Source organism: Miniopterus natalensis, chromosome 4 (genome assembly GCF_054644295.1).
Source record: "Miniopterus natalensis isolate mMinNat1 chromosome 4, mMinNat1.hap1, whole genome shotgun sequence".
In the NCBI taxonomy this organism is placed as follows: Eukaryota; Metazoa; Chordata; class Mammalia; order Chiroptera; family Miniopteridae; genus Miniopterus; species Miniopterus natalensis.
In genome coordinates this window covers 67181531-67189970 of record NC_142084.1, presented here as the reverse complement: position 1 = coordinate 67189970, position 8440 = coordinate 67181531, and positions in this window count along the sequence as shown.

Here is an 8440-nt window from a genome sequence, read left to right as displayed (position 1 = left end):
ATTTTTTGGTGATGCAGATGTAACATCTAGTACCAAAATAGGGTTTACAAAAATGCAAAAAGTATTGGATTGAATCTACCAGAAATGAATCATTCCCATATAATGTCTAAATTATATATTACTGCTGGTTTGAAATGAAACTATTTGCTACTATTAGCTTTCGCTGTAGCACGTGTACCACCGAATGTGTTTGAAATAAAATTTTTCTTCTTATAAATAAATAAATAAATAAAATAAAATAATATAAAAAGAATGAAATATAGATAGAGCAAGCAAGTTATAGATTCCAGCCCTAGTCAGTTTGGCTCAGTAGTTAGAGCATCTGCCCACAGACTGAAGGGTCCTGGGTTTGATTCCGGCCAAGGGCACATACCTCAGTTGCAGGCTCAATCCCCCGCCCTAGTGAGGACATGTACGGGAAGCAACCAATCATTGTTTCTCTCTCTCTCTCTCTCTCCCTTCCACTCTCTCTGAAAAGCAATGAAAAAAATATCCTCGGGTGAGGGTTAAAAATAAAAAGAGAGTCCAGCAGATGGATAGGAATTACATAAAGTTCAAGAACAGGCTTTCCCTCTGGTCCTTTGCCTGGGCAGTTCACCCGCTCAAGACACCCTTTCCCCTGACATCCACGTGGCTTCACCTCAGACCAGAAGGCAGTCCCAGGCTACCCAGTCTCAAATGGCATCTCATCTCCTGTCTTTGCTTTTTCCATATTGTGTGACCATCTGCTGCACTGTATATTTTATTTAATCTTTTCCTCAGCTGTCTTTCCATCTAGAATGTCCATGTCACAAGGGGAGGGAATTTTACCCACTCTCTTCTCTGCTGTGTCCCCGGGGCCCAGAGCAGAGCCATGCACACCACAGGTCTTCAAGAGATGTGCACTTATTGACTAAATGGAAAGCAGCCTTCATGGTTTCGTATTGGGCAGGGATGGGTCACACCGCCTTCCGGACAGCTGCTCCCTCAGAGGATATAAGTGCAGAGTGGCATGCAGAGATTCTCCTGGGTATTTATGCTGTTTTCTTTTTCTATTTGAGTGGATGGCACACAAGGTGATTTTCTTTTTAGATTTAAAAAAATTCTGATATAATTGACATATGACATTATATTAGTTTCAGGTGTACAACATAACAATTTGATATTTGTATATATTGCAATAAGTCTAGTTAACATCCTTCACCATGCAGTTACAAAGATAATTTTTTTCTCTTGTGGTGAGAACTGTTAAGATCTACTCTCTTAGCAACTTTCAAATATACAATACAACATTGTTAGCCATAGTCACTGTGCTGTACATCACATCTCCAGGACTTATTTATTTTATAACTGGAAGTTTGTACCTTTTGACCCCCTTCACCCATTTCACCCATCTCCACTCCCTTGGATTTTTTTTTTTTTTTTTTTTACTTGTGGTAAAATACACATACCATAAAAAAATTTCCCATTTTAACCATTTTTAAGTGTCCAGTTCTGTGGCATTAAGTGTATTCACACTGTTGTGCAACCTTCCCCACCATCCAGCTCCAGAACTTTCTCATCTTCCCAAAGTGAAACCATTCTACTCTCTATCTCCATGGATTTCACTCCTCTAGGGATCTCATGTAAGAGGGATCACATATATTTGTCCTTTTATGTCTGGCTTCTTGCACTTAACATGTTTTCAAGGTTCATCCACATTGTAGTGTGTGTCAGAACTGTTATGACTGAATAATATTCCATTTATATATACACCACATTTTGTTTGTTCATTTATCTGTGGATGGACACCTGGGTTGTTTCCACCTTTTGCCTAGGTGATGTTTTTATTTATTTAAACACCTTTCTGAATGCCTGAAATATTTCATAATATTTCCTTTCCACAAAGTAGATCTATATAGAGTGGAAAGGAAAGATCACCAAGAAATGTCATTAAATGAAAAAAATTGGCCCTGGCCAGGTAGCTCAGTTGGTTAGAACATCGTCCCCATGTGCCAAGGTTTTGGGTTCAATCTCTGCTCAGGGTACATACACGAAGCAACCAATGAAATGCATAAGTAAGTGGAACAACAAATCAATGCTTCTCTCTCTCTCAAAAAAAAAAATCAATAAATAAATTTAAAACAAACAAAAAAGATAACAGCACTCACTTCACACCATGCTTTGTTTTAAGCTCTATATGTTTGGGACTCCAATTTCCTCAGTTTGAGATTCCGATTAGCCCCATTTTGCAGAGTAGTCAACTGAGGCATAGTGAGATTAAGGGGCTGTCCAGGATGACACAGTGGCTGAGCAGGGATTTGAACCCAGATCCTCTGGCTCCAGCCTTCGTGTTTGTGACACCTCTGTTTCCTCCTGAGACCAGCCCAGAATGTCCCAGCTGTGGCTGTACATGGGAACTTTCTAAAGGTCGCATGTTCACACACATGCTCACGTGCCCAACGGGCGTGGAACTTTCTTGGAAGAATTCCCAAAGACCTCATGGCTGTTTTGGGGAGGGGTTGATCATTTCCTGAAACTTCCAAGTCAAAAGGACCCAAAGGAATTTTGTTTTTAATTCACCAACTCCTGGCTTTTCCCTGGTCCCCTGGGAGCTCTGGGGAAGCCACTTCTGCAGGCCTCTGGGGTCCGGGGAATACCCTGATTCTAGCTTCCTCCTGGAAACCCACTGAGGAAGGGTAGCCAATTATCCTAGTTTCCCCAGTCTGTCCCAATTTTAACTCCAAAGTCCCCTGTCTGGGAACCCCTTGCAGTCTTGGGCAAATCTGGACGATTGTTGGGGTGACCTGTAGCCTTTTACTGGGCCCCATTCTGTCTGTGATGTACCGTGCAGCACACAAGCCTTCCCAGCAGGCTCTGTGACCTTTTTTTTCTTCAGCTGTCAAGTGGAGGTGCTGGTCTCACTTTAAAAGACCTGGAGCCCAACCGGTGAGATTCAGTGGTTGAGAGTCATCCCAAGCACAGGAAGCCTCGGGTTTGATTCCTGGTTGGGGCACATGCTGGAGTTGCAGGCTCAGTCCCCAGTGGAGGGCGTGCAGGAGGCGGCCGATCGATGTTTCTCTCTCCCTCTCCTTTCCTCTCTCTGAAATCAATAAACATATATTTAAAAGGAAGGAAGGAAGGAAGGAAGGAAGGAAGGAAGGAAGGAAGGAAGGAAGGAAGGAAGGAAGGAAGGAAGGAAGGAAGGAAGGAAGGAAGGAGGGAGGGAGGGAGGGAGGGAGGGAGGGAGGGAGGGAGGGAGGGAGGGAGGGAAGGAAGGAAGGAAGGAAGGAAGGAAGGAAGGAAGGAAGGAAGGAAGGAAGGAAGGAAGGAAGGAAGGAAGGAAGGAAAACTGGAGAGTTCTAAGCCCTGGGCCCAGCATCCAGGCCGGAACAATATGAGCTATTACCACTATTACCATTATTGCTATAATTACTAGTCATCTGACATTTTCTGTCTGTCCCTCCTGAAGCCATAGACCAGGCCCCAGGCACATCCTGCCCCGCGCGCAGCCTCCCGGGCCCAGCAGAGGCCGCCCGGCCTCCTCCGGGATGGCTGCTGCAGAGCCTGGCACCCTCGGCTTCCTGCTGCTACACGCCCAGTGGCAGAGAGGAAGCGGAGGTCGGAAGGCCAGGGCCAGCCTTTGGTAGCAGAAAGGACAGTAGCTCCGGTCGGACAGCTCTCCAGGCCATTCACTCCACCAGCTGCTGCTGCTGCTTCCTCACATTGTTGTGCGTGTTTCTTTTCTCTTTGTTTTTAAATATATCTTTATTGATTTCAGAGAGAGGAAAGGAGAGGGAGAGAGAGAGATAGAAACATCAATGATGAGAGTCATTGATCCGCTGCCTCCTGCACGCCCCCCGACTGGGGATCGAGCCCACAACCCGGGCATGTGCCCTGACTGGGAATCGAACCCCGATCACCTGGATCCTAGGTCGAGGCTCAATCGCTGAGCCACGCCCGGCTGGGCGTATGTTTCTTTTTTAAATTGAAGCTGCCTTACTTGTCCTGCCTGCATGAGTGGACATGACCTGGTGGGAAAGGGGAGGGGAACCAGGAAAAGTGGAGAGGAGTCATCTCCACAACACTCCACTTGTACACAGAACTAAACCGACAGGCGCAGAGTCAGTGTTGTGGTTAGAAGTTGGTAGCATGGGAAAGGAAGGAAAAGGTGGGAAGTTGGGGTATTGTTAAAAAATACAGCTCCCCCCAAACTGGGGTGCCTGGAGGTGAACTTGGTCTGCTTCCAACCCAAGAGGAATCAGAAGATCAAAAGTGGTTTGGGCACTGACTGGGTGGCTCATTTGGTGGGAGCATCCTCCCATACATCAGAAGGTTTTGGGTTCGATTCCCAGTCAGCACACTTACCTATGTTTTGTGTTTGATCCCAGGTCAGGATGAGAACAGGAGGCAACCAATCGATGCTTCTCCCCCCCCCCCTTCCTCTCTCAATAAACACATCCTCAGGTGAGGATTTTTTTAAAAAAGCTGTTTGGGAAAGCCAGAATTGTCCAGGAGGTTGGGGTGGGGGGCTGTTTGGCATCTGGGTGAAGGGATTGCCCTCCCCCTGTTTCCACCAGCTTCTTGGTACCTACAAGGTGCCAGGCACAATTCCAGGTGCTGAGGACACAGTGGAAAATCAGGCGGACCCCTCCTCCTTTGCGGAGCTGACATTCTAGAATAGAAGCCAGGCATTAAAATCAGTGCTCAAAGAAACTTGCAGTGAAATGTCAGGTCGTCATAAAGGCCATGAAGAAAAATGCACCAGAGCAAGGAACAAAGAGATGCGTTTACTGATTCCGAACGAGGAGCTTCTGGGGAGTGGTGAGAGTTTGTTTCTTAGCCTGAGTAGTTGGTTTGTTTTATTATTGTTGCTCTTTAAAACTGGGCCCACAGGTGAAGCCCATGAAAGTGTGTGTGTTTTTAATTCATGGTAAAGGAAAACTGTTTCCCTACTCACAACACTTCTGACACCCAATGTATAGGTTTTCTACACCAAGAGATTCTCCAGTTTTCTGTGGACACCAACTGGGGTGTCCTACAGTTCAGTGCGACACTAACTATCCAGAGTTCACGCAAACCCCACAGATTAAGGACTCAGTCCCACAGGACTGCTTCCCACTTCAGCCTCCAATAGCTAAATAGTTGCCACCCATACTTCTGACCAACTGCTATAATTCAAGAGTTCCCACAGCCTCCTCCTCAGGTTCAATAATTTGCTACAATAGCTCATGGAACTCAGGGAAACATTACGGAGGTTTCCCAGTTTATTATAAAGGACATTATAAAGGATGCAGATGAACAGGGGCTGGAAGGGTCACAGGCACTTCTGTCCCCATGGAGTTGGGGTGTATCACCCTCCCAGCACATGGATGTGCTCACCAAACCAAACACTCCCTAAACCCTATTGTATGGGGTTTTATGAAGGATCCATTATGTAGTCACGACTGATTAAATCACTGGCTTTTGGGGATTAATTCTCCAGCCCCTCTCCTCTCCCTGGATATGGAGGTGGAGTGGAGCTGAAAGTTCCAACCTTCTAATCACATGGTTGGTTCCTCTGGAAGTAACAGGGGTTCTAGAAGCTCTGTGCCAGGAATCGGGGATAAAGATCAAATATATATGTCTTATTATATCAATAATAAGGCCAATTTTCCTTCAGAGAAGAGTATTTGTGGACTCAAAGTTCTCAGACTCATCTGTATCTGCTCATTTTTCCCATTCGGAACCTCAGAAAACCACTCCTCCCCACTCAGTGCCCTGACTTCAGCAGAAGAGTCCATTGAAATGGCTTCGCCACTCTGTAACCCATACAATCAGGCCTTGGGCCTGACCACTTGCATCTGTAAAAGAGATTCTATAATGGCTTCCACAAAACAAAACAACCATATGTTCTCACACACAAGAATGTTCATTGTAGTGCCCTGGCCAGGTAGCTCAGTTGGTTAAAAGTGTCGTCCTGATACGCCAAGGTTGTGGATTTGATCTCTGGTCAGGGCCTACACAAGAAACAACCAATGAATGCATAAATAAGTGAAACAAGTTGATGTCTCTCTCTCAAAATCAGACAATAAAATAAATTTTTTAAAAAAATGTTCCTCATAGCAACAAAATTGGAAACCACAGGCCATCAGCCGGAGAATGAACAATTAAGTTCTGAGCTATTGATTTGTACAGTTGGAATATGATAAGACGGAGAAAAGGACTTTTCTAGAACCATTTAAGTCAACATGGATGAATCTCAGGAATGTGTCACTGAGTAAATAGAATCAAATGGCAGAAGGACACAAACAGGAGGACATATTTTTATAAAGTTGAAAAGCATGCACAAAATAGCAATCTAGTATTTGAAGATCTAAGTAGAGTGAGGGGAAGAGTCATAAAAATCTGAGGAAGTGTATTCTAGGTAAAGGGAGCAGCTACTGCAAAGGCCCTGAGGTTAGACAGTGCCTGGTGTGTTGGAGGAACAGCAAGGAGGCCCTTGTGGCTGAAGCAGAGTAAATAAGAGAGAGAACAGGAGGAGGTGAAGACCAGAAGGGGACAGGGCAGGTCAGGCAGGGCCTGTGAGCCACAGGAAGGAGTTGGGCTTTTCCTCTGAGTGAGGTAGGAGCCAAGGAGGGTTCTGAGTAGAGGAGGGACATGGCCTAACTCAGGTGCTCACAGGTACCCTCTGGGCAATGAAGGGAGCATAGACTGTGAGGGGTGAGGGCAGGAGGCCTGAAATAGGACAGAAGCAACTACATTGGTCCAGGTGGGTGATGATGGGGAATGGATAGGGAGATGTGAGAAACAGGCCGATTTTGCTTATGAACCAGAACTGGGTGTGAGAGAAATGGGGGAATCAAGAAGGATCCTAAGATTTCTCTTCCTGAGCTGATGGGTATTTCCATTTTTCTCTTGAGTCCTTACATAGGTGGACTGAGCAGACACAATGAAATATAATTTGTTCATTTGTAAACTGGCCCCATACACAGAGGGCAAGGAGAGACCAAAGAAAGAGGCAGATCACTCCAGATTGGCAGGTGGCAGGTTTAATAAGCAAGGGAACATACACAAAGGCTTGTTTTCGACCAAATGAGTAGATTTCTGTTCCTACTCACTAGAATCTCAAAATTTATACAGAGGCCTCAACTGGGTCCAGTCACATAATACTGTCCAGATGGTCTCAACAACACCTTACTCTCTCAAGGCTGTGTTCTCGGAACAGTTCCCACTGTGGGGACAGTAGGTAAAGCATACATTCCAAAGAGAGGGGAGGTGGGAGGAGCCTCCAATTTGTCCAGGTCCAGCTCCAGGGTCAACTGGTGATCACATCCTCTTGATGACCTCCTCCAACAATACACTCCTTTAATTCCTCTCCTTTACCATAGACACTCTGGAGATGTCTCCATGTCGGTACAGATCCCCTCATCCCCCCCCCCCCCCAGCTGCATGCATATTATTCCCTCGCCAGGATGAATCCCCCAGCCCCCAGGTTCCCAGCACTGGCTGCCCTCCAGGCGCCAGGCTCAGTCTCTACTATTTCACACTGGATCTCCATAGCTGCCTTGTGAGGAAGGATCTGTCTTTCCTCATATGTTCTCAGACTCAGAGAGGAGTAGCCACATGCCCTTGGCCACAGCTGTTAGAGCTCCAACTCCAGAAATAAACCTGGCTCTGCCCTTTTGTTCTGTGACTTGAAAAATTTACTCAACCTCTGTGAAAGAAAACATTATTATGACGCTTGTTAAAATGGTAAAGAGGATTTTATTCGGTCTATTGCAATAGGGGGTTGTAACAGGGCGGAGAGATCAGGCTCCGTTCTGAATACAGCGAAGACAGCCGGGGGCTGTGAGCCAGGGAGGGAGGGGGTTGCTTATGGATGGCAAATGACTAAGAGGAGACGTCCAGGGTAGAGGGCCTCTTGTTAGACTGAACTGAGAATTCTTGCTAAACAGAAGCCAAGGACTGATGCATCAAGGGTGGGGGATGAGGAACCTGAGCAGCTATCGAGGGTGGTGGGATGACTTAGAAGGAGTCTTTGCTCAGACTGGACAGGGCAAAGGCAGAACCTAGGCCGAGGTCTAGGGCTTGTGGAAAAGATGGCTCAGAGGGCTGAAATTTGGTTAAGGAGAGTCTTTGGCACCTCTCTGAGAAAGGGGCTGCCACTCAGGGGACTGCTGCCAGGACAGCCTTCTCCGTAGAGGACAGTGACTCATTGTGTGGGGAGTAGAACTGAGACCAGGTGGGATGTCCTAGCTGCTGCTTTGCCAGCAAGAGGCCTCAGAGGACAGGGATGAGAGAGAGATGAGCAGGGGGGCGGGAAACGCCTCCAGGAGACGAGGGGGGGGGGGTCCCGGCCAGCAAGCCGGGGCGGGCCAGGCAGAGACAAGGCGGGACGGAACGTGGAGTCACATGCAGGCGGTTGGAGGACTGAGCGGCGGGCGGCTGCAGCCTTAATCTCCGAAAAGAGGAAGCGGGACTTGCCCCGGGGTCAGGTCCG